This window comes from Hevea brasiliensis, chromosome 6 (assembly GCF_030052815.1).
Source record: "Hevea brasiliensis isolate MT/VB/25A 57/8 chromosome 6, ASM3005281v1, whole genome shotgun sequence".
Classification (NCBI taxonomy): domain Eukaryota; kingdom Viridiplantae; phylum Streptophyta; class Magnoliopsida; order Malpighiales; family Euphorbiaceae; genus Hevea; species Hevea brasiliensis.
The window spans coordinates 108,303,664-108,329,912 of record NC_079498.1 but is presented as its reverse complement, the minus strand read 5'-3'; the positions used below and the strand labels follow the sequence as shown (position 1 = coordinate 108,329,912).

Sequence of the window (26,249 nt, the reverse complement as noted above, 5' to 3'; positions counted from 1 at the left end):
TTGGTTATTATATTTAATAATTTATAGTTGAATTTGGTACTTATTGCTTCAATGTTGCATTATAGGAACTTTCTATATCCATGCTTAAGAAAGTTCTTAAGCAAGTTGAGATAATCAAAAGCTCATGATCTGGTCCAGCAAACTTTGAATCCCATGAAGTTCAAGCCATTAATTTGCAGTCAGCAGTGGGTCAATATCTTCAAGTTAGAGGTACTGCAAGAGCATCTCAGGATGTTGAACCAAGATTTGGGATGCACAAGGAGTCCAATGATTCCTCAACCAAAGCATGGCTTGAGAAAATGAGGACTTTGTTCATAAAAAAGGGTTCTGGATTCTCTTCACGCGCATACAGGCGTGTGAATGAGATTGGCATCCCATTTGAAGTCACTCAGAGAATCACGTTTGAAGAGAGGGTTAATATGCACAATGTCAAATATCTGCAAGAGCTTGTGGACAACAAGTTATGCCTGACATACAAGGATGGATCTTCCACCTACTCACTCAGAGAAGGTTCTAAGGGACACACATTCCTTCATCCTGGTCAGATTGTCCATCAGCGAATTATGGATGGAGATGCAGTCTTCATCAATAGACCTCCAACGACACACAAACATTCTTCGCAAGCACCGTCTGTTTATGTGCATGATGATCACATTGTGAAGAGCAATCCTCTTATTTGTGGGCCCTTGAGTGCTGATTTTGATGGTGATTGCATTCATCTATTCTATCTCCAGTCCCTTGAAGCACAAGTGGAAGTCTTGGAGCTGTTTTCAGTTGACAAGCAGTTGTTTAGCTCTCATAGTGGCAATCTAAATTTGCAACTGACCACAGATTCTCTTTTATTGTTGAAGACCATGTTTAAGGATTACTTCTTGGGCAAAGCAACTACTCAGCAATTAACTTTGTTTGTATCATCTTCTTTGCCACAACCTGCCATATGGAAAGTTCACCGCTCTAGCCCATTTTGGACTGCTCCACAGATACTACAGACTGCTTTGCCCTATCAGTTTGACTGCACTGGGGAAAGATACTTCATACGTAAAGGGGACATTGCAAAGGTTAACTTAAGTAGGGATATTGTGCAAGCTATCCTTAATGAAGTTGTGATCTCTATCTTTTTTGAGAAAGGTCCTGATGCTGTTTTCAAGTTCTTCAACTCTTTGCAGCCTTTGTTGCTGGAAAATCTTTTTTCTGAAGGTTTTAGTGTTGACTTGGAGGACTTCTACATATCTAGGGCTGCCATAGAGTGTATTCATAGAGATTTTAAGGTCATTTCTCCTTTGCTTAGTCACTTAAGATCAAGATACAATGAAATGGTGGAGTTGCAATTGGAAAATCACATCTGCTATGCAAAACTACCTATTGCAGAATTTATTTTGAGGTCATCTTCACTAGGTGATTGTAGAAAGAGATGATTCTCTTTAATTTCAATTAATCTGTACATGGGTATATATATACAATTGATTCCTATAATTGTGTTCTACTAATTAGGAAGAAATCCTAAATAGGAATACAAGATACAGAATATACAGAGAAATGATATAGTGATTGACTTTCCATAACACTCCCCCTCAAGTTGGAGCATAGATGTTAATCATGTCCAACTTGTTACAAATGTAGTCAATCTTAGCTCCATTCAGAGCTTTTGTGAAAATATCTCCTAACTGCTCTCCAGTTTTGATGTGTCGTCCTATTGAGATGATCTGTTGTTGAATCTTTTCATGAACAAAGTGACAATCAATCTCAATATGTTTGGTCCGCTCATGAAACACCGGATTAGAAGCAATATGGATAGCAACTTGATTATCACACCACAATTTCGCAGGCAGGGAGGTCTTAAAACCTATCTCATCTAGTAATTGAAGTATCCACATTACCTCACATACTGATTGTGCCATGGCTCTGTATTCGGATTCAGCACTAGATTGAGAAACTACACTCTGCTTTTTGCTTTTCCAAGACACCAAATTTCCTCCAACAAAAACGCAATATCCAATAGTTGACCTCCTGTCAACCTTAGATCTAGCCCAGTCGACATCTAAAAAACATTCAACATTCAAATACCCATGATTACCATATAACAAACCTCTTCTTGGAGCGCCCTTCAGATAACACAAGATTTGTCCCAAGGCTTCCCAATAAGCAATAGTTGGGGAAGACATAAACTGACTTACCACACTAACGGTATAAGCAATGTCAAGACGAGTAACTGTAAGGTAGTTCAATTTTTCTACCAATTTCCTATATCTCTCTGGATCTTCAAACAACTCACTATCCCCTACTAACAGTTGTAAATTTAGAGTCATTGGTGCACTACAAGGCTTAATACCTAATTTTCCTGTCTCTGTTAATAAATCGAGGACATATTTTCTTTGTGACAAGAAAATACCCTTCTTACTTCTCATAACTTCAATACTCAAGAAATACTTTAACAATCCTAAGTCTTTGGTCTGAAATTGGGTTTGGAGGAAGGTTTTAAGAGATGAAATACCTGCAAAGTCATTCCCAGTGATGACAATGTCATCCACATAGACTACCAGGAGAATTAGAGCAGCCTCAGATTGCCTATAAAATACTGAGTGATCAAACTTACTCTTTTACATACCAAATTCCTGTACTGCTTCACTGAATCTCCCAAACCAGGCCCTAGGATTTTGTTTCAAGCCGTAAAGAGACTTCCGAAGCCTACAAACTTTATCCAACTCGCCCTGAGCAACAAACCTAGGTAGTTATTCCATATACACCTCCTCCTGAAGATCACCATGAAGGAAAGTATTCTTGATATCTGTAGAAAGAGATGATTCTCCTTAATTTCAATTAATCTGTACATGGGTATATATATACAATTGATTCCTATAATTGTGTTCTACTAATTAGGAAGAAATCCTAAATATGAAATTCTAAATACAGAATATACAAAGAAATAATATAATGATTGACTTTCTATAACACTTCCCCCTCAAGTTGGAGCATAGATGTTAATCATGCCCAACTTGTTACAAATGTAGTCAATCCTAGCTCCATTCAGAGATTTTGTGAAAATATCTCCTAACTGCTCTCCAGTTTTCATGTGTCTTGTTGAGATGATCTGTTGTTGAATCTTTTCACGAACAAAGTGATAATTAATCTCAATATGTTTGGTCCGCTCATGAAACACCGGATTAGAAGCAATATGGAGAGCAGCTTGATTATCACACCATAATTTCGCAGGCAGACAAATCTGTCTTATTTAGTAATTGAAGTATTTACATTACCTCACATACTGATTGTGCCATGGCTCTGTATTCGAATTCAGCACTAGATCGAGAAACTACACTCTGCTTCTTGCTTCTCCAAGATACCAAATTTTCTCCAACAAAAATACAATATCCAGTAGTTGACCTCCTATCAACCTTAGATCTAGCCCAGTCAGCATCTGAAAAACATTCAACATTCAAATGCCCATGATTACCATATAACAAACCTCTTCCTGAAGCGCCCTTCAGATAACACAAGATTTGTCCCAAGGCTTCCCAATGAGCAACAGTTGGGGAAGACATAAACTGACTTACCACACTAACGGCATAAACAATGTCAGGACGAGTGACTGTAAGGTAGTTCAATTTTTCTACCAATCTCCTGTATCTCTCTGGATCTTCAAACAACTCACTATCCCCTGCTAACAGTTGTAAATTTGAAGTCATTGGTGCACTACAAGGCTTAGCACCTAATTTTCCTGTCTCTGTCAATAAATCGAGGACATATTTTCTTTGAGACAAGAAAATACCCTTCTTACTTCTCATAACTTCAATACCCAAAAAATATTTTAACAATCCCAAGTCTTTGGTCCGAAACTGGGTTTGGAGGAAGGTTTTAAGAGATAAAATACCTGCAGAGTCACTCCCAGTGATGACAATGTCATCCACATAGACTACCAGGAGAATTAGACCAGCCTCAGATTGCCTATAAAATACTGAGTAATCACACTTACTCTTTTGCATACCAAATTCCTGTACTGCTTCACTGAATCTCTCAAACCAGGCTCTAGGACTTTGTTTCAAGCCATAAAGAGACTTCCGAAGCCTATAAACTTTATCCAACTTCCCCTGAGCAACAAACCCAGGTGGTTGCTCCATGTATACCTCCTCTTGAAGATCACCATGAAGGAAAGCATTCTTGATATCTAATTGGTGCAGGGGCCAATCATATGTAGCTGCTACAGAGATAAACAAGCGAACAGAAGTATGTTTAGCTATAGGAGAAAAAGTGTCAGAGTAATCAACCCCATATGTCTGAGCATATTCTTTTACTACAAGGCGTGCTTTTAACCTAGCCACAGAACCATTAGGATTTACCTTTACTGTAAATACCCATTTGCAACCAATAGCTTTCTTACCAGTGGGCAAAGGCAATAGTTTCCATGTACCATTAGCATCTAAAGCCTCCATTTTCTCTTTCATAGCAGCACACCAGCCAGGATGAGACAGTGTCTCACCAACAGTATTAGGGATAGGAACAGAGTCTAAAGAAGTAACAAAACACTGAGAACAAGAAGACAATTGATTATAAGAAACAAAAGAAGAGATAGGGTAAGTACATGAACGTTTACCTTTACGAAGAGCAATGGGTAAGTCTAGATCAGAATCATGATCAGTATGAGGTACAGGATCTCCCAACGAAATAGCTGGTGGAGGATCTGAGTCAGGAATCTCCAATCTCCTAGAATAAACATAAACAACGGGAGGTCGAGTAGGTCTAGAGACAGAAGGAACAGGCTGTTGGAGATGACTAGACATTGGTTGGACAGTATATGTTAAGAGATCATCCTCCTCTCCCTGACTCTCATACACAGATGATTGAGAAAAAAACGAAATGGACTCAAAAAATGTGACATCTGCAGAAATAAGATAACGATTAAGAGTAGGAGAGAAACAGCGGTACCCTTTTTGCAGCCGGGAGTACCCAAGAAAGACACATTTGAGAGACTTTGGATTCAATTTAGTAACCTGTGGACGAACATCACGCACAAAATAGGTACAACAAAAAATACGGGGTTCAACAGGGAATAAAGATTTTGTAGGAAATAAAGCAGTATAAGGAATATCCCCATTAAGGACAGAAGATGGCATACGATTGATAAAAAAATATGCCGTAGAAACTGCATCCGCTCAAAAGTATTTAGGAACTTTCATCTGAAAAAAAGAGCACGAGTTACCTCAAGAAGATGTTGATTTTTTTTTTCGATCACGCCATTTTGGGATGGGGTATCCACACAGGAAGACTGATGAAAAATGCCATTTTGTGTCATATAAGACTAAAATTGTGCTGAAAAGTATTCTTTGGCATTGTCACTTCTTAATATGTACACAGAAATATTAAATTGAGTTTTGATTTCATTACAAAAGGCACAAAAGATAGAAAATAACTCAGAACGATTCTTCATTAAATATAAGCAGGTAACACGAGAGTAATCATCAACAAAAGTAACAAAATAACGAAATCCAGTTTTAGAAGTAACAGAACAAGGACCCCAAACATCAGAATGAACTAACTCAATAGGGGATGAAGCCCGTTTATTGATTCTAGACACAGAAGGCAAACGATGATGTTTTGCAAACTGACACGACTCATATTCTAGTACTGATAAAGACTGAAACTGAGGACATAGCTTTTTCATGGTTGATGAAGAAGGATGACCCAATCTACAATGAGCTTTAAGAGGTATTAAGGTACTGGAGCAAATAAGCGACCGCGGTACATGATTTTCCAGAATGTAGAGACCACCTGACTCCCGTCCTCTACCAATAATCTGCTTCGTCGTAAGATCCTGAAACAAACACTGGTCAGGAAAAAAGAAAACAGAACAATTTAAGGTACGAGTAAGTTTACTAACAGAAAGTAGATTAAAAGAGAATTTTGGTAGACACAAAACAGATGACAAAGAAATTGACGAAGTCGGGTTCGCAGTTCCAAAACCCATGATACAAGAAGTAGAACCATCAGCTAAAGTAACAGTAGAAGAAGTGAGATTAGACTGAAAAGCAGATAGAAGACTAGAATTACCTGTTATGTGATCTGTCGCACCAGAATCAATAACCCATTTGGATGAGGAAGACACAAGGCATGTAGTGGATTTACCTGACTCGTGATCGCGATGTGAGAGGCGGTAGGCTTTCACGATCTTGGGAAAAGCGTGCAAAATCCTCTGCAGATACCAAAATAGTTTTCTCAGAGGAAGATACTGTGGAATCCTCTGCTGCTATATTTGCTATCTGTGATCGCTGATTTTTCGCCTTAAGTTGCAGACAATTATATTTTGTATGGCCAGGCTCATGGCAATAATAACAAATGACTCCTCTTGAGTCCTGATTAGAACTAGCCTCTCCATTACGCTGATTACTTCTGTTGCCTGTAATTCCTCCTCTACTTTCTCTTCTATTATTTGGATTACGGCTAATAAGAGCACTATTGGCAGGCTATGAAGATTGGGTACTCTCTGTACGAAGGACCCATGTGAACGTTTCATGCAAAGAGAAAATCTCAAAACTGGAGAGAATCTGAGATTTAGCAGTCTCATACTCTGAAGGGAGGCCTGCAAGAAAACTCATAACAGCCAGTTGCTCCCATCGGGCTTGCTGAACTTTCACATTAGGATTAAAAGGTAACAATACATTAAGTTCCTCATATACCCGTTTAAAATCCATAAAATAAGCCGTGAGAGACTTATCCTCTTTCTCAGCACGGTAGAATGCTTTACAAACATCATAAATACGAGAGATATTCCCTTTACCAGAATACGGAAAATCTAAGTAATCCATCAATTCCTTAACAAATTCACAGTGATTAATTAAACTAATTACCTTACTGTGAATCGAGTTCTGAAGCTGCAAAAACAACCGAGCATCCTCCCTTAGCCAAGTTTGTCGTGTATCATCCGTAGGTGGATCTTTAGCCAGGTGATCATCCTTATCAATGCTACGCAAATAGACCCTAACAGTCTTACTCCACTCCAAGTAAATCGAACCATTAGGTTTGTGTTCCGTGATCTTAGTCATCACCGGAATCACATCAGAAATAACATTCTTATTTTCTGCCATTTGTTGAGACAAAGAAAACTAACCGAAACGCTAATCCAAAGTGCTTACAACAGCAAAATAATCCAAAATCACAAATCAAGCAAATACCAAAATAGGATCTGAGAGCCAAACCTCAGAAGTCCTTTAATGATATACTGGATCAGGCAACCGCACACAGTGGTAGAATGAGGGGGTTGAGGCGACCCTGGCGATGTTGATCGGAGTCGAAACTGCCGGTCAGCAGGCAAGATCTCTCCTGAGCTGGGTGGTGAGAACAAATAGTCACCCTAGATAGATGACCTGCTCTGATACCATGTAGAAAGAGATGATTCTCCTTAATTTCAATTAATCTGTACATGGGTATATATATACAATTGATTTTTATAATTGTGTTCTACTAATTAGGAAGAAATCCTAAATATGAAATCCTAAATAGGAATACAGAATACAGAATATACAAAGAAATAATATAATGATTGACTTTCCATAACAATATTCAATTGGTGCAGGGGCCAATCATATGTAGCTGCTAAAGAGATAAACAGGCAAACAGAAGTAAGTTTAGCTACAGGAGAAAAAGTGTCAGAGTAATCAACCTCATATGTCTGAGCATATCCTTTTACTACAAGGCGTGCTTTTAGCTTAGTCACAGAATCATCAGGATTTACCTTTACTGTAAATACCCATTTGCAACCAATAGCTTTCTTACCAATGGGCAAAGGCAACAGTTCCCATATACCATTAACATCTAAAACCTCTATTTCCTCTTTCATAGCATCACACCAGCCAGGATGAGACAGTGCCTCACCAACAATATTAGGGATAGGAACAGAGTCTAAAGAAGTAACAAAATACCGAGAACAAGAAGACAATTGATTATAAGAAATAAAAAAAGAGATAGGGTAAGTACATGAACGTTTGCCTTTACGAAGAGTAATGGGTAAGTCTAGATCAAAATCATGATCAGTATGAGGTACAAGATCTCCCAACGAAGTTGCTGGTGGAGGATCTGAGTCAGGAATCTCTAATCTCCTGGAATAAACATGAACAACGGGAGGTCGAGTAGGTCTAAAAACAGAAGGAACAGGCTGTGGGAGAGGACTAGATATTGGTTGGACAGTATATATTAAGAAATCATCCTCCTCCCCCTGACTCTCATACACAGATAATTGAGGAAAAAATGAAGTGGACTAAAAAAATGTGACATCTGCAGAAATAAGATAACGATTAAGAGTAGGAGAGAAACAACGGTACTCTTTTTGCAGCCGAGAGTACCCAAGGAAGACACATTTGAGAGACTTTAGATCCAATTTAGTAACCTGTAGACGAACATCAAGCACAAAATAGGTACAACAAAAAATACGGGGTTCAACAGGGAACAAAGATTTTGTAGGAAACAAAGCAGTATAAGGAATATCCCTATTCAGGACAGAAGACGGCATACGATTGATTAAAAAACATGCTGTAGAAACTGCATCTGCCCAAAGTGTTTAGGAACTTTCATCTGAAAAAGAAGAGCACGAGTTACCTCAAGAAGATGCCGATCTTTTCTTTCGGCCATGCCATTTTGGGATGGGATATCCACACAGGAAGACTGATGAAGAATGCCATTTTGTGTCATATAAGACTGAAATTGTGCTGAAAAGTATTCTTTGGCATTATCACTTCTTAATATGCACACAGAAATATTAAATTGAGTTTTGATTTCATTACAAAAGGCACAAAAGATAGAAAATAACTCAGAACGATTTTTCATTAAATATAAGTAGGTAACACGAGAGTAATCATCAACAAAAGTAAAAAAATAATGAAATTCAGTTTTAGAAGTAACAGAACAAGGACCCCAAACATTAGAATGAACTAACTCAAAAGGGGATGAAGCTCGTTTATTGACTCTAGACACAGAAGGCAAACGATGATGTGACACGACTCACATTCTAGTATTGATAAAGACTAAAACTGAGGACACGGCTTCTTCATGGTAGATAAAAAAGAATGGCCCAATCTACAATGAGCTTCAAGAGGTGTTAAGGTACTGGAGCAAACAAGCGACCGCGGTACATGATTTTTCAGAATATAGAGACTATCTGACTCACGTCCTCTACTAATAATCTGGTTCGTCGTAAGATCTTGAAACAAACACTGGTCAGGAAAAAAGAAAACAAAATAATTTAAGGTACGAGTAAGTTTACTAACAGAAAGTTGATTAAAAGAGAATTTTGGTAGAAACAAAACAGATGACAAAGAAATTGACATAGTCGGGTTCGCAATTCCAGAACCTATGACACAAGAAGTAGAACCATCAGCTAAAGTAACAGTAGAGGAAGTGAGATTAGATTGAAAAGCAGATAGAAGACTAGAATTACCTGTCATGTGATCTGTCGCACCAGAATCAATAACACATTTGGATGAGAAAGACACAAGGCATGTAGTGGATTTATCTGACTCAGCGATCGCAGTAACAGGGGAACTGGTAGGCTTTAGAGATGCCTGATACTGGGAAAACTGTGCAAAATCCTCTGCAGATACCAAAATAGTTTTCTCTGAGGAAGATACTGTAGAATCCTCTGCTGCCATATTTGCCATATGTGATCGCTGATTTTTCCTCAGAAGTTGTGGACAATTATATTTTGTATGGCCAGGCTCATGGCAATAATAATAAATGACTCTTTTTGAGTCCTGATTAGAACTAGCCTCTCCATTACGCTGATTACTTCTGTTGCCTGTAATTCCTCCTCTACTTCCTCTTTTATTACCCTGTTGTCCATTTGGATTACTGCTAATAAGAGCACTACTAGCAGGTTGTGAAGATTGGGTACTCTCTCTACGAAGAACCCGTGTGAACGTTTCATGCAAAGAGAAAATCTCAGAACTGGAGAGAATCTGAGATTTAGCAGTCTCATACTCTGAAGGAAGGCCTGCAAGAAAACTCATAACAGCCAGTTGCTCCCGTTGGGCCTGCTGAACTTTCACATCAGGACTAAAAGGCAACAATACATTAAGTTCCTCATATACCCGTTTAAAATCCATAAAATAAGCCGTGAGAGACTTATTCTCTTTCTCAGCTCGGTAGAATGCCTTACAAACATCATAAATACGGGAGATATTCCCTTTACCAGAATACAGAAAATCTAAGTAATCCATCAATTCCTTAACAAATTCACAGTGATTAATTAAACTAATTACCTCACTGTGAATCGAGTTTCGAAACTACAAAAACAACCGAGCATCCTCCCTTAGCCAAGTTTGTCGTGTATCATCCGTAGGTGGATCTTTAGTAAGGTGATCATCCTTATCAATGCTACGCAAATAAACCCTAACAGTCTTACTCCACTCCAGGTAATTCGAACCATTAAGTTTGTGTTTCGTGATCTTAGTCATCACCGGAATCACATCAGAAATAATATTCTTATTGTCTGCCATTTGTTGAGACAAAAAAAACTAACCGAAATTCTAATCCAAAGTGCTTACAGTAGCAAAATAACCCAAAATTACAAATCAAGCAAATACCGAAATAGGATCTGAGAGCCAAATCTTAGAAGTCCTTTAATAGTATACCGGATCAGGCAACAACACACAGTGGTGGAATGAGGGGGTTGAGGCTACGCCGGCTATATTGATCGGAGTTGAAATGGCCTGTCGGCGGCCAAGGTCTCTCCTAAGCTGGGTGGTGAGAACAAATAGTCATCCTAGATAGATGACCTGCTCTGATACCATGTAAAAAGAGATGATTCTCTTTAATTTCAATTAATCTGTATATGGGTATATATATACAATTGATTCCTATAATTATGTTCTACTAATTAGGAAGAAATCCTAAATAGGAATACAGAATATAGAATATACAGAGAAATAATATAGTGATTGACTTTCCATAACAGTGATCTAATTGACAGTAAGAGTGATTCAGCCATGACTAAGGCAGTCCAACAAATTGTCTTCTTGGGCTTGCAAATTTCTGATAGAGGGAAGTTCTATACTAAAACATTGGTTGAGGACATTGCTTCTCATTTTGAGAGCAAATATCCTGCTGATTGAGTTGATTATCCATCTGCACAGTAAGGGTTGATTTAAAGCTTTTTTTTTCGTGGGTTAGATCCATATGAAGAGATGGTCCATTCAATATCTACAAGAGAGGTTATTGTTCTCTCATCAAGAGGATTATTTGAACCTGGGACCTCATTTAACAACTTGATGGCTATCCTTCGAGATGTTGTTATTTGTTATGATGGGACTGTGAGAAATCTATGCAGCAATTCAATCATTCAGTTTGAGTATGGAGTAAAATCTAGAATTAAGGCACAGAGTTTATTCCCTGCGGGTGAACCTGCTGGTGTATTAGCTGCAACTGCCCTGTCCAATCCTGCACATAAAGCAGTTCTTGATTCCACTCCAAGTAGCAATTCCTCATGGGAATTGATGAAGGTAATCTGTGCTTATTGTAAACTCAATTTTGATGCTTTTAGATGTGGATTTTGCTATATCCCAGAGTGTATGTGATGCATCTTGCATGTCATTTTACTTCTTTTCAGGAAATACTTCTTTGCCGAGTTAACTACAAGAATGATCTTACTGATCACCACATCATTTTGTATTTTAATGATTGTGGTTGCGGGGAAAATTATTGCCAGGAAAAAGCTGCCTACTTGTTGAAGAATCATTTGGAGAAAGTTAATCTTAAAGATATTTCAAAGTGTTTTATGATTGAGTAAGTTGTTTGTGCAATTGTATTGCTCTATTGCTTTCAATTATTTTACGTACTTGTATGTGTGCATTCATTGTGTGCTATATTCATCTTTAAACATTGTATTGCTCTATTGCTTTCAATTATTTTACGTACTTGTATGTGTGCATTCATTGTGTGCTATATTCATCTTTAAACATTGCTTTCCATTGAATCATCTGATATCATTGTTGCTGATTTTTGTTGACTATTTTTGTTTATACGGTTTTGTTATGCCTTTTGTATGCTTTAATTGTCAATAGTCATTATCGTTGTTTCATCCATGATAAAAAATTGTTAAGCATTTCTTTTAATTCCATTAATATTTTATGCTAATGTTATTGTTGCTTTCATTTGCTATTTATTTTGAGCAAGGTGATCCTCTTTTTGACTGGGGTAGTATAATTTTGTTGAGTTCTCGGTATCTTTCGAATCACTTTTCTCAATTCTTCCTCTATAGCTAATTTCCTCTCATGTTTGAAATTTTGTTAAAACTCAGGCTTTATGTTTACTGATAAACAATTAAAGAATCTCAATAACAAGTTCGCCAATTGTGACATTGACTCTATGACATCTTTTAACTCCTCAGCTCTAATATTCCTTTGTGAATGGAATTGTTTTTTTATTATTGTTATTATTATTATTATTATTATTCAAACATTTTTGATGGATTTGATCATAATTGTTAGGAATTAGTAACCTTACTGCTGTGGTTTACATATATAAGTCACACTAAACTGTTACTTACCAATAATTTTTTTAGCAGTGATGTTTCTTCCCATTCCTGATCAATAGGATATAGTTATTGGTTTACCTTTTGATGCCCAGCCCTGAACTATTAATACATGATAATGCAGCAGAGATAGATTTTTTTGAATTTTCCCAGCTAATCTCATCTTCTATGGTTTGTGTCTTTGTTTGGACATAAAGCTTGCTCTTGTCACCTTTAATTGTGCAAAGTGAAAATAGAACTATGCAATAGTTTAAATCAATCTGGCCCATATTGGTCAGAATACATAATGTTGCGGTCTATGAAAATTTTTTGTGGGTATGGATCTGCAAAACAGAAAATAAATAGGTCAGAAGTCCACCGGGTATGAACCCGGTAAGGACCCTTCGACGCTCAAATTAGAGCTGATATGAGAGACTAATTTATTAGATTAATTTGGGAGAAAGAACATACGTCTATAGATGATCTGATTTTTTTTTATATAGGATATAGACAATAGTTTGTTATGGTAAGTCAACTATGTAATTATATAAATATTATTAGCTAGCATGATTATATGATTATATATCTATTTATAGTGCATAATTTTAGGCATTGCCATATTTGACAATCCTATCAATATTACTTATTTTTAATCAAGATTCTTTACTTTTATTGAATAAGTCTTATAGTGGTTGAACCAATTGAACGAATCTCGTGATTGAACCACTAAATATCATTAGGCTCATGTGCTATCCAAAAACCTGAGTTATTGGATTAATGATAGAGCTCCTCAAAATATATATAATTAATCTAGTAACTCAGGTTTTTGGATAGTCCATGAGCCTAATGATATTTAGTGGTTCAACCGTGAAATTCGTTCAATTGGTTCAATCACTATAAGACCCACTCAATAAAAGTGAAAAATCTTGATTAAAGATAAGTAATCTTGGTAGGATTATCAAATATGATAATGTCTATAATTGTGCACTATAAATAAATATATAATCCTGTAATTATGCTAGCTAATAATATTTATATAATTACATAGTTAATTTATCTTAACCAACTATTGTCTATATCCTATATAAAAAAAATCAGATCATCTATGAAGGTACATTCTTTCTCCAAATCAATCTAATATACTATTCTCTCACATCACAGCTCTAACTTGAGCGTCGGAGGGTCCTCATCGGGTTCATACCTGGTGGATTTGTGACCCATTTATTTTCTGTTTTGCAGGTTCATACCTACAAGAAATTTCCATGGACCGCAATATTAGCGCCGTCTGTGGGAAACGTGGCCATGTGCCTCTTCCCAAGCCCCTCGACTGGGGGGCTATGTTGATGCCCAGGGTTCCACATCGATTAGGAGTCGAGGGGCTAGATTGCTTATAAGCACTAGCCTTCCCTTTCTCCCCTAGAGGGGTCTTTTCAGGACAAAATCCCCTTGGATCGCTGTTAGCATAAGTTGTGGGGACAATACCTCTGGAGCAGAGCCTAGCCCATGGCACAGATCTAGCACATCAACACATAAATGGGCATCATATTGTCTAAAGATATTGAAAATAAGTTGGTGGTTATTATTTAAAAGAAAGAATGTAAGTTGAATTGCTTGTTGTTTTGGTTCGAGGACTATATTTTTGTCCGATGTACTTTTTCTTTTCAACAATTTGATAATCTTTTGGCTGCCAATACAAGATACATACTCTGTGTCTGGCACCATGCTCTTGCTTTTTTTTATTTTTATATTTTTTTTTTATTTTTACGGCTATATCTAAATTAAAGTTCTGATGACTTCTTATGGGCAGATACAAGAAGCAACAAACAATGGCAGATGCTGGTCTTGTTGGTCATATTCATCTCAAAAAGGTTATCAATTTGATTCCTAAAACATTAGAACATTTAGGGACCTATTTTGTTTATGAAGTCACCTATTTTATTTATGATGTCTTTGGTTACTTGTTAATAGTTATTCTTTTTGTTACTGATTGAAACTTTTATGAATAGATGAAGTTGCAAGAGTTGAATGTTGGTATGGAGGTTATTCTTCAAAAACGCAAAGAGACCATCACTTCATTTCGAAAGAAGAAAAAATTTGCTCCTATTTTTAAAAGGGTAGAGGTGTCTTTCAGTTTAGTATGTCAGTTACATTCAGAATAGGAGGTTAGTTTTGATCATGAAACCCATATTATTGTATTAAACCTTGTGAGATAAGATGAAATGTGATCAAGAGTAAGAGTGGTGCTTCAAAAGTTTGTTCAATTTGAACTATTTATTTTTGCTGCTGCAAAAAGAGTTAGGCATTAACAAGCTGCAAACATGCTTGATATTTAATCAGGTGGTAAATTAATGAGATGGTGATAATATTTAAGTTATTTCAAAATGTTCTAGTTTTGTCACATATTATCTCCCAGAATTACACGACATATGAAATTGAAATGGAAATGTTATGGATTACATTTGTGTATATGTATAAGATTATGGGAAAACTTAATTTTTAAAGTGTTCTCACATTCCCGTACATATAGTTTTAGTGTTGGAAGTACATGATGTGTTAGTGAATGCATATCATCAAACAGAACTTATAGGCTCTTTTCATGTTGATTTTGTTTCCATTTTTTGTTGGTTTATATATTATTCTGTGATGTGAAATTTTTACTTTTGGGAGTAAGTTGGCCTCCTATTCTGTTGAAGCATGTTTTCCAATTTTAAAGTTTGTTATTTTACTTAAAGTTTTATACTAAACTCAACTCAATTAAGCCTTTATCCCAAGAATTTGGGGTCGACTATATGAATTCTCTTTCTCCATTCTAAACGATTTTGGGTTAAATCCTCAGAAATGTGTAATGATTCTAGATAATGTTGTACTACTCTTCTCAAAGTCAGTTTAGGTCTATCCCTTCTTTTCTTTTTATCTTTTAACCTAATATACTCTACTTGTCTAATTGGAGCCTCCGTATGTTTACGCTTCACATGACTAAACTACCTCAGTCTCCCTTCTCTCAACTTATCCTCAATTGGCACCACTCCTACCTTTTCTCTAATACTCTCATTATAGATTTTATCTAGTCTAGTATGACCACTCTTCCACCTTAACATTCTCAGTTCCGCAACTCTTATTTTAGACACATACGACTCTTTCAGTGCCCAACATTCACTACCATATAACATGGCCGGTTGTATGGCTGTACAATAAAATTTTCTTTTCAACTTATTAGGAATCTTGCGATCACATAAAACTCCCGTGACACTTCTCCACTTCAACCATCGGGCTTTAATCCTATGACTAACATCCTCCTCACATCCCCTATCTACTTGAAGGATTGAGCCGAGATATTTAAAGTGATTACTTTGGGGCAGTACCACTCCATCCAAACTAACTTCTTTCCTATCACCAGTTTGGCCTTCACCGAACTTGCAATGCATGTATTCTATCTTCATTCTACTTAACTTAAAATTCTTTGACTCGAGAGTACTTCTCTAAAGCTCTAGCTTTCTATTGACTCCTTCTAGCTTCTCATCTATTAGAACTATATCATCTGCAAATATCATGTACCAAGGGATACTCTCTTGTATATGTTTCGTCAATTCATCTAAAACTAATGTAAAAGGGTAAGGGCTTACAGCTGAACCTTGGTGTAATCCAATTGAGATAGAAAAATCTCGTGTCCCCTCCTTCATACATATCTTTTAACACTTGTATGTACCTAATAGATACCCTCTTTTATTCTAACACTCTCCATAAGACATCTCTTAGAATAGTATCATAAGCTTTCTCCAAATCAATAAAAACCATGTGTAGATCTTTCTTCACATCTCTATATTTCTCCATTAAGCTTCTAATGAGAAAGATCGCTTCCATAGTTGAATGACCAGGCATAAAGCCAAATTGATTGGGAGAGATAGAAGTGTCATGACGTAGTCGATGTTCCACAACTCTCTCCCACAACTTCATGGTATGGCTCATGAGTTTAATTCCTCTATAGTTTGAGCAACTCTGTATGTCTCCCTTATTTTTAAAAATAGGTACTAAAATACTCATTTTCCATTCATCAGACATTTTCTTTGACTTTAGAATCTTATTAAATAATTTAGTTAACCATGCCACTCCCATATCTCCCAAATACTTCCACACTTCAATTGGTATTCCATCGGGTCCACAGGCTTTACCCACTTTCATTCTCTTAAGTGCTTCATTTACTTCTAAAGATCTAATCCTTCTAGTATAATTCACATTCTTTTCTATTGTTCTGTAGTCTATATTCACGCTATTACCACTTTGACTATTGTTAAAGATATTATCAAAATAATGTCATCCATCTTTCTTTAATGTCCTTATCTTTCATCAATACTCTTCCTTCTTTATCCTTAATGCACCTAACTTGATTGAGATCTTGACATATCTTTTCTCTCCTCCTTGTTAATCTATAAATATCTTTTTTCCCTTCTTTAGTTTCAAGTTTCTCATATAACTTTTCAAAGGCCTGCGCTCTTGCTTGACTGACTTTTTTGCCTCTTTCTTTGCTATCTTGTACTGTTCATATGCCTCATTATTATTACACTTAAGTAATTTCTTATACCATTTCCTCATTCTCTTCACTGCCTTTTGTACTTCCTCATTCCACCACCATCTCTCTTTTGAAGGTGGTCCATATACTCTAGACTCTCCAAATACTTTTCTAGCTACTTCTCTAATCTTTGATGCCGTCTGTATCCACATATCATTAGCCTTCACATCCAGCTTCCATGCTTCGGACTCGAGAAGCTCATTTTTGAACTTCACTTGCTTTACTCATTTGAACTCTCACCACTTTATTTGAGCTACACTATTTCTTTTAACCTTACTTGAGTTGTTCCTAAACTTGACATCCAAGACTGCTTAAAGCCATAGTTAGGCCCGCCTCAGGCTCAAGGCTCACAAGGCTCGAACCCTAGCGCCTTATGCGCCTAGGTGTGAGCCTTTGTTCCAGGCACAAGGTTCTAGAAAGGCATGCCTTCTTTATTTGCATATTTAGCAAGCACTTTCATTGGCAAAAAGGATTACCACTCAAACTCAAACCAGCAAACCCAATTCAAGATATATGCCAAAGAAAAGAAAGAAAAGCATCACATTTATTTGACTTTTATGGATTTTTAAAATTTTTTACTTTCGCGCCTCACCTTGCTCAGGCGCGCGCCTGCGTTTTGTGCCTTGCGCCTAGGCTCTAGGACTCCTGGGAGTCTTAGTGCGCCTTGAGCCTTTAATAACTATGCTTAAAGCTTTATGTTGATGTAGATTCTTAGAGGATATATCTGCTAATGGATATAAGTTTGTTGTGTGAGAAACAATATCTTATCCTTCAGGCTACTCCATTATAGACTTAAAGACTCATCTTATCTGGTTCTAATTCTATGTCAAGCCATTTTTTAAATGAAATTTCAACTTAATGTGGTGTTTCATATTAACTTGTTTGTCTTTTTCTTTGGGATGTAACTTTGGCTTCTACATTTTGTTGCCTTAGTTTTTTCTTGTTCTTTTATAAAAACTTGTTATAGTTATGTTTTTTTGTGTGTGTATTGGAAGCATCCTTAGAGAGACGAAGAGGTTGGGGAGGGGGGCGGAGGCGTGGAGGGGTGGTAGTGGACGAGTCCTACATTCTATATCTAGTCTCCTGTTCTCTTGGGCTGTAGGTTAGTTATTTCTTATCTTAGTTCTTGTCCTATTCTACTATTTACTGTGCCTACCATTTGTCTCTTGGAAATCCACCTGGATATTTACCAGCTTCACTTTTTTCAGAATGTTTGATCTTTACTGTTTTGTTGGTTTCATGGCTGTATTAATTTCTTTTATTCCTTTCCATAATTAATTATTATCACCACTTGATTACAAGAATAGTGAAGGGGCTTCAAAAGCAAAGAGGAAAGGAAGATGTTATACAAGTAAAGAAGGGACTACAAACTGGAAATTGAACATTGTTATAAGGGCTAACAATCCCATCATTTGGGTCTCTTGGTAGATGCTTGCCATTTGGCCAAGAACTCTGCCTTTAGTTTTGTGGATCAAGGAATCTGATCTTGAACCTTTTTGAAAAAATGCGAATATCCATTGTCACTTAATAGATAAAGAATTGCACATGATTTTAGTTTCAGCTTGGCTTGCTTGGTTGTTTGCATGGATATCTGTTTAAATTGTTTATGATTATTACTTTCCTTTGGAACTGCTAAATTTAATCTTTCTTTTCATTTGTGCTTCCTTCTTTGTAGTGAATGCTGCTCTTTCCAGCAATCTGGTGCTAATGAATTGTCCAGCATGCCATGCTTGACATTCTTTTGGCTAGATCCTGATATTCATTTGGAGAACATTTCAAATCTCTTTGCTGATGTGGTTTGCCCAATCCTGTTGGAGACAGTCATCAAAGGTATTAAGTTACTATTTTGTGTTTGATGATATTTGTTTTATATTTCTACGAGTTATGATTAGAAAGTAGTTATGATTAGCTTCAGAGGTATGGAATTATTGCTTTTAATCTCTCGCTATTTGGAAATGCATTTTACATGACAGAATACTACATGCCTGTGTTTTTTGGTCTTTTGGGGATAAACATAATCTATTTAAAAGGTTCTAAGAGAAGGGGGAGGTATTACCCAATATACAGAATGTGCACTGGGTGCAGGTGTTCCGCCCTATCGTGGCATGTGGACTACGGTTGACGGCATGCATCATCATGGGAAAAAAATAAAGAAGAGAAGGGGGAAAAACCAAAAAGAAAAGGAAAAATGAGAGTGTGGACGATGAGATGCCGTAGCACCCAAAGGTACAAGTAATTCATCTTCAACTGTACTATACTGATTCTTGAGCGAGATTAGGGATACCCAATGACCTTTTTGAATCTTCAAATAAAAAGTAATTACCCTCCATTATTTCCAACTTCTATGAGCATCTCAACAAGCTAGAATTTCAAGAACAGATAATGGGATAACCTGTCTCATGGCAAACAAAGAGATTTAAGAGTAGATATATTAAGCAAATGAAGTAAGGAACAGTGTATTGAGAAATGGCTCGTCTCTTCTGCTCACACATGCCAACTAATGATAAGTCTATTTTGTCCAACCAATTTTCTTAGTTGTAAGAATATGCTCTAAGGTTGCAATTGAATAAAACTTGACACCACAATGTGGCATTTGTGTGAATGATATGTTCCCCATGATATGACATTCCACTACTGTTCATCCTGGTCCCTTATTTCCATTTTGTTTCCATCATGCTCTGTTGAGATTAGAGAGAATTGAAGAATTTCTTGATGTATTTCACAGTGTTACAATGATTTAAATTTATATACAAAGGCTATAGCCTTAATAGGAAAGAAAATAAAAGCTAATAAATACAAATATCCCCAATATCACTAATTTACATTCTAATTTACTGTTAATGCACTAATTAAGGGATTTTAACACATTCTAATTTACAATTAATGCACTAATTAAGGGATTCCAACACTCCTCCTCAAGTTGGTTCATGTATGTTGCACATGTCCAACTTGCAAACTAGGGTATGAAACACCTTACAACTTAACCCTTTAGTAAACACATCAACTAACTGATTTTTCGAACCTACGTAAGCGACAGTTAAGGAACCATCCACAATTTTTTCTTTTATGAAGTGTCTATCAATCTCTATATGCTTGGTTCGATCATGCTGAATTGGATTATGAACTATACTGATTGCAGCTTTGTTATCACAAAATAAAAACAAACTATTAGCTGCAAATAATTTTAATTCTTCTATCAACTTCCGTAACCACAATAACTCATAGATACCTTGAGCCATTGCCCTGAATTCGGCTTTTTTACTGGATCTAGCTATCATATTTTGCTTCTTACTTCTCCAGGTGACTAGATTACCATTAACAAAGGTACAATATCCTGATGTTGATCTCCTATCATCAAGAGACCCAGCTCAATGTGCATCTATAAAGGCTTTAATCTGAATGTGATCATGCTTTGAGAAAAGAAGTCATTTCCTAGGTGTAGATTTTAGGTATCGCAAGATGCGGAAAACAACCTCCAAATGAGATTCACGATGATCATGCATATACTGGCTCACTAGACCATTGCATTTTGCCAACCAACCTCTGATATCTCCCTAAATCCACTGATTTTGCAACTCCAGCTTGCAATTTATGATTGGCCTCAACAGGAGACCCTGCCGGTTTACAGCCCAGCATTCCTGTTTCTTCCAACAGATCTAAGATATATTTTCTTTGAGAAATAAAGATTCCCTTATCTGATCTGGCAACCTCTATTCCAAGAAAGTACTTGAGCCTTTCCAAATTTTTAATTTTAAACTCCTGTGCTAGGCGCTTCTTTAAAAGTCATTTCTTCCTTATTGTCACCAGTTACCATAATATCATCCACATAGACAATAAGTAGTATGATTTTGCCTTTACGATGCGTCATAAACAAGGTATGATCAGCATTGCTGTGGCAGTATCCAAAGGAGATCATCGCTTTACTGAACCTATCAAACCATGCTCTAGATGACTGTTTTAGACCATACAAAGCCTTTTTCAATCTGCAAACTTTCCCTCTGGTCTTCTCATCCTCAAACCCTGAATGAATTTCCATATACACTTCTTCTTTCAAGTCACCATGTAAAAAAAGCATTTTTAACATCAAACTGCTACAAGTCCCACTCAAGATTCGCTACACATGACAACAAAATTCTGATGGTATTCATTTTAGCAACAGGAGCAAAGGTCTCTTGGTAATCTACTCCGTACATCTGTGTGAAGCCTTTTGCTACCAGTCTGGCCTTATACCTCTCAATTGAACCATCTGCTCTATGCTTCATAGTGAACACCCACTTGCATCCAACTGGCTTCTTTTCCAGTAGGAGAGTAACCAGTTCCCATGTCTCATTCTTTGCCAAAGCTTTCATCTCCTCCACCATAGCTGCCCTCCATTTTGGATCGAGGCAAGCTTTCTTCCAATCCTGTGGGATAGAGACAGAGGAAACAGACAGTAGAAAGGCTCTGTAGGATGGAGACAGAGAATTATAGGAGATGAAATTAGAAATGGGATGTTTAGTACAGGTCCTAATACCTTTCCAGAGAGCAATAGGAATATCAAGATCATTATCAGAAGAAAGAAAAACAGATTGAGAATCAAAATTAGACTCATCAGGAGCCAAACGAGATTCATCACATACCTCAAAATGTCCAAGAATTGAATCCAGGGATTCCGGTTGATCAGCAGTCTCCTACTCGATGGCTATATCTATCTTGTTTCGTCGAGTATATGTTCTCAAATCTGGCCTTTTCAGTCTTTCTCGAGATTTAGGTGACTCTCCCTGAGTTTCATTGTTAGGTATAGGCTCTAAACGCAGATTCTCTCCCTGAAATTGAAGGTTGGGAGAGGATGAGGATGAAGGAAAATACACCTCTTCCTTCCTATGCTCCCCCTGAAGGTAACGTCCATACTCACAAAATATTTTCGTGAAGAAGGATGATAACACCTATATCCCTTCTGAGTGCTAGAATAACCAATAACAACACATTTCAGGGCTCGGGGTTCTAATTTCCCACTATTAAACTTATGAACAAAGTAAACACAACCAAATACCTTTGGAGGAACGGTATATGAATTTTTACCCTGCAAAACCTCTAAAGGACTCTTAAACTTCAATGTTCGAAGAGGCATCCTGTTAATAAGATACGTAGCAGAAAGAATAGCATCCCTCCAGTAAGGTTTAGGAATATGGTAAATATAAGAGACCTAGCAACCTTAAGTAAGTGTATTTTTTTCTCTCAGATACCCCATTTTGTGAACTAGTATTAATACAACAAGTATGATGTAAAATCCCATGTGCCTTCAAATTCCTAAAAGAATCCATTAATATATTCTGTACCATTATCACTTTTCAATATTTTAACATGAGTATCAAACTGTGTACTAATTATTTTATGGAACTGCTGGAAACAAGAGAAAACTTCACTTTTCCCTTTCATCAAATATACCCAAGTTAACCTACTGCAACAATCAATAAAGTCACAAACCATCTGTAAACCGATAAAGACACAGTTTGAGTAGGCCCCCATACATCAGAATGGATAGTCATAAAAGAAACTAAAGCTTTATTATTTATTGCAGGATAAGATTATCTAGCATGTTTAGCAAATTCACAAGCATCACATACTAACAATTCAGTTTTGCTTTGTTTAAACAGAAAAGGATAAAGTTTTTCTTCTAACACAGTAGATGAAGGATATCCTAGTCTTCTATACCACATGCTAATTTGTTCCTCGGCACCCATAGATTGCTCCAACATGGCCTAGCCAACATAATAATTCAAGAGATATAGCCCATCTTGCAGTCTACTACTGCCAATTGTTCTCCCTGTCGTCAATTCCTGAAATACACAGTGAGTTGGGAAAAATTTAATTTTGCAGTTTAGAGCTTTTTTGATTGAATTGACAGACAAGAGGTTAATAGGAAAGCTGGGCACATGTAAAATAGAATTAAGACTTATATTAGGGGTGCATTTAACAGAACTTGTTCCAGAAACACTAGATAAGGATCCATCCGCAGTGCGGACTTTTTCTTTTCCTGAACATGGAGAATAGGATATGAATTTATTTGAAGAGCCTGTCATATGCTTGTTTGCTCCAGAATTTATAGCCCAAAAAGAATTATTAAGATTGGTAAGAAAAGCATTACCTGAGTTAACGAAGTTAGAAGAAGCAACTGTGGTGGATTGCGATTCTAGTTGTGATAGTAAACGCCTTAGAGTTTGTACTTATTTATTGGAAAACATCTCAGTGGTGGTAGTATCTTCAGACAGATTCACAGCCTCAGATACATTAGCTTGTGGTCTAGTAAGGCTCATCCTTTTTCCTCCACGCCCTTTAGTGCGGTATCCATGCAATTTCCAACAGTGTTCCTTAGTATGCCAGTTTTTTCCACAATAGTCACAATATAGTTGATCCTTATCTGATGAACCATGTGACTGTTCATGTGAGGAATTAGCAACTAGCCCTACCTTATCAACAGACATAGAATGAATCATGGCACTCCTCCTGCTGAACATAAGAGTATGTCTGTCTTAGGGTAGGTAAAGGATCCTTCCCAAGCACTTGGACCCTAATTTGATCATATTCCATATTTAACCCAGCAAGAAAATCATAGATCTGCTCTTTCTCAACCAACTTCTGAAATTTAACAGCATCTTCAGGACATGAGGCCTGAAAGTCCTGGTAAAAGTCCAGTTTCTGCCATAGACCACTCAATTCTGCATAATATTGAGCAACAATTAGCTTACCTGTTTCATACCAAGAACCTTGTTTTGAAGCTCATACACTTGTGCATCATTCCCAACTTGAGAATATGTCTGAGAAACTGCACTCCAAATGGCAGCTGCACTATTCAGCAGTAAATATCCACGAGCTATATGTGGTTGTATGGAATTGATAAGCCATGACATGTAACACCCCTATATGCATAGCTTGGTGTATTTCATTGTTCCGGTGATCGGTATCGGTCCGGACAATTAAGGAGATTAGAACTATGTTTAAGATATTTAGAAAAGCCCTGAATGGAATAAATAGTGAGTACCAGATAGTGAAGTATAAATAAGAAAAATAAGGCATAAAAGGTTAAATGAGCCGGGAGTCACAGAGATGGGTGACCTTCCCGGGAAATGACTGTGAGGTCAGTCCTAACCCTACTTTTGAACCAGAAAATGTGACGCAGCGGTCCTAAGAACTATTGCGAACCTAGTGGAAAAGAGAAAACCACAGAAAAAAACTTGTAAGTAAGTCAAGTAATTAGGTCAGGGATCCGGAAGAAATATTGAATTACTTGCAAATCGGGTTAAACCGGCGAAGGGCAAATTGGTCAATTCACCCCTAGAGGTGAGTCCTGACCTAACTGTCAATAAAATCGGAGAAATAAAAATTTCAGAATAGAGAATTAAATTAAAGAACTATTGAAAAATTTAAGGAAAAGAAAAAGATTGAAAAATGGCTTTATTACATCATACAAATGACGTCACATATGATGTCACAATTAAAATTAATTTCCTCAAATAATTGACCAAGTCAAAAAGCAATTTAAATCCACAAAATAAAAAAAAAATGTCATCTTTTTCATTTTTCTCAAGCCTTGCCATCACCTCCTCTTCCTCTCTCTCAAATTTTTCTTTTACCTCCATTAAAGCTTAAGTCTAAGCTTTTAAACCCCCAAATTTCTATCAATTTCCCCAAATTAGCTACTTAAACCTTACTTTGGTGACTTGAGAAGAAGATTGAGCAAGAAAAGTAAGGAAGAAAAGGGAGGAATTGGAGAATTGGAAATCAAAGTTTGAGGTTCGTGATCAAACTTGAATTCTTTTGTTGAATTTCTACGTTTTTAGTTCAATTAACTTAGAATTTAACTTAAATGCAAACAAAACAATTATGGAGGACTAATTGGGAATTTTGGTTAGCATTAAGGAGGATGGAAAATTCTTGAATTTGATGGAATTGAAGGATTAATTGAGGTGAATTAAGTAGGTAGATCAAGAATATACAATTTAATTGCATTAAATTACATAAGTAAAAAATTTAGGGTGAGCTTTAGAAATTAGGAGAAAAATTGGAGGAAATGGTCAATTGATGCAATTGACCCTAATTGAGGTTAAAAATGGTCAATTGGAACCATTTGTGATGTGTTTGAATTGGTAGAAACAAATTGCAATTCGAATTGGTTAGGGTTCCTATTCTGGCAGCTTGACCTAGGTCCCTTTGAGTGATCAAAACTGAAATTCTGCCAACCCAATTGGTGTGAGGCCAATTGAGAATGAAAATAGACACATAATGACACAATTTTTATTTAGAAACCATGCCCAGAAAATGATATTAACATAGTGAACAATTAGGTCAAACCTGAGTGTTGTGCACTGCTATTGTACCAAAATGACTAAATGGCCATAACTTGGGCTAGACAGGTCCAAATGACCTGATTTTTGTGGCATTGGAAAGGTATGACATAGGACTACAACTTTCATGAAGAACACAAACTCAAATTCTGCCCATAACCAAGTCATTTTACCACCTAAAGTTAGATGTCTAAAACTGCCAGAACCAATTAGGTGCCCAAAAATTCTTAGTAACACCAAACCGACTAGCCTGATTTAAATGATCATATCTTGGGCTACAAAACTCCAAATGGAGTGATTCAAAAAGAGAATTAAAAATAAGACAATAAGGAACAACTTTGATGAAGAACACTTAGCCAAATTCCCACAGCAACTTGACTAATAAAATAATGCAAAACAGGGCACAAAAACTGAAAATTTGAAAATGCACTTAGGAGACCTAGAAATTTAAGGGGGCAACCAAAACCAACAAATTAGGCACCCAAAATGTGGTATGTAGATATAATTGAAATTCCCATACCTATTAAGTATAAGAAAGTCAACATTTTGACATGAATAGTAACCCCGAAATACAAATTTTAAAGAACGTTAATTTAAGCATATTAGGACTTGAAATAAGTAGATGTAAATTTATTGTTGAATTTATTATAAGTTGTGATACTGAAACACTGCAAATTGTGTATTTCAGTTGAAAAGAATACAGAGAAAGGAAAGGAAACATCGAGTCAAGGCCTAGAGGCGATTCGCACGAGATTTGTGCACAACATAGAATTTTTCTGTAAATTTTCTTTGGCAAATTGTTTGAATGAATAAATTGTGACTTAGTTGTATGGGAAAATTTTGATTTAATGGAACAATATGCTTTTGG

The 26,249-nt window shown here is 36.6% G+C and overlaps 1 pseudogene; it reads left to right on the top strand.

Annotated features, from left to right (window-relative positions):
- The window catches only part of LOC131180923 (DNA-directed RNA polymerase V subunit 1-like), a 30,102-nt pseudogene that overhangs the window by 1,307 nt on the left and 2,546 nt on the right, over positions 1–26,249 (top strand).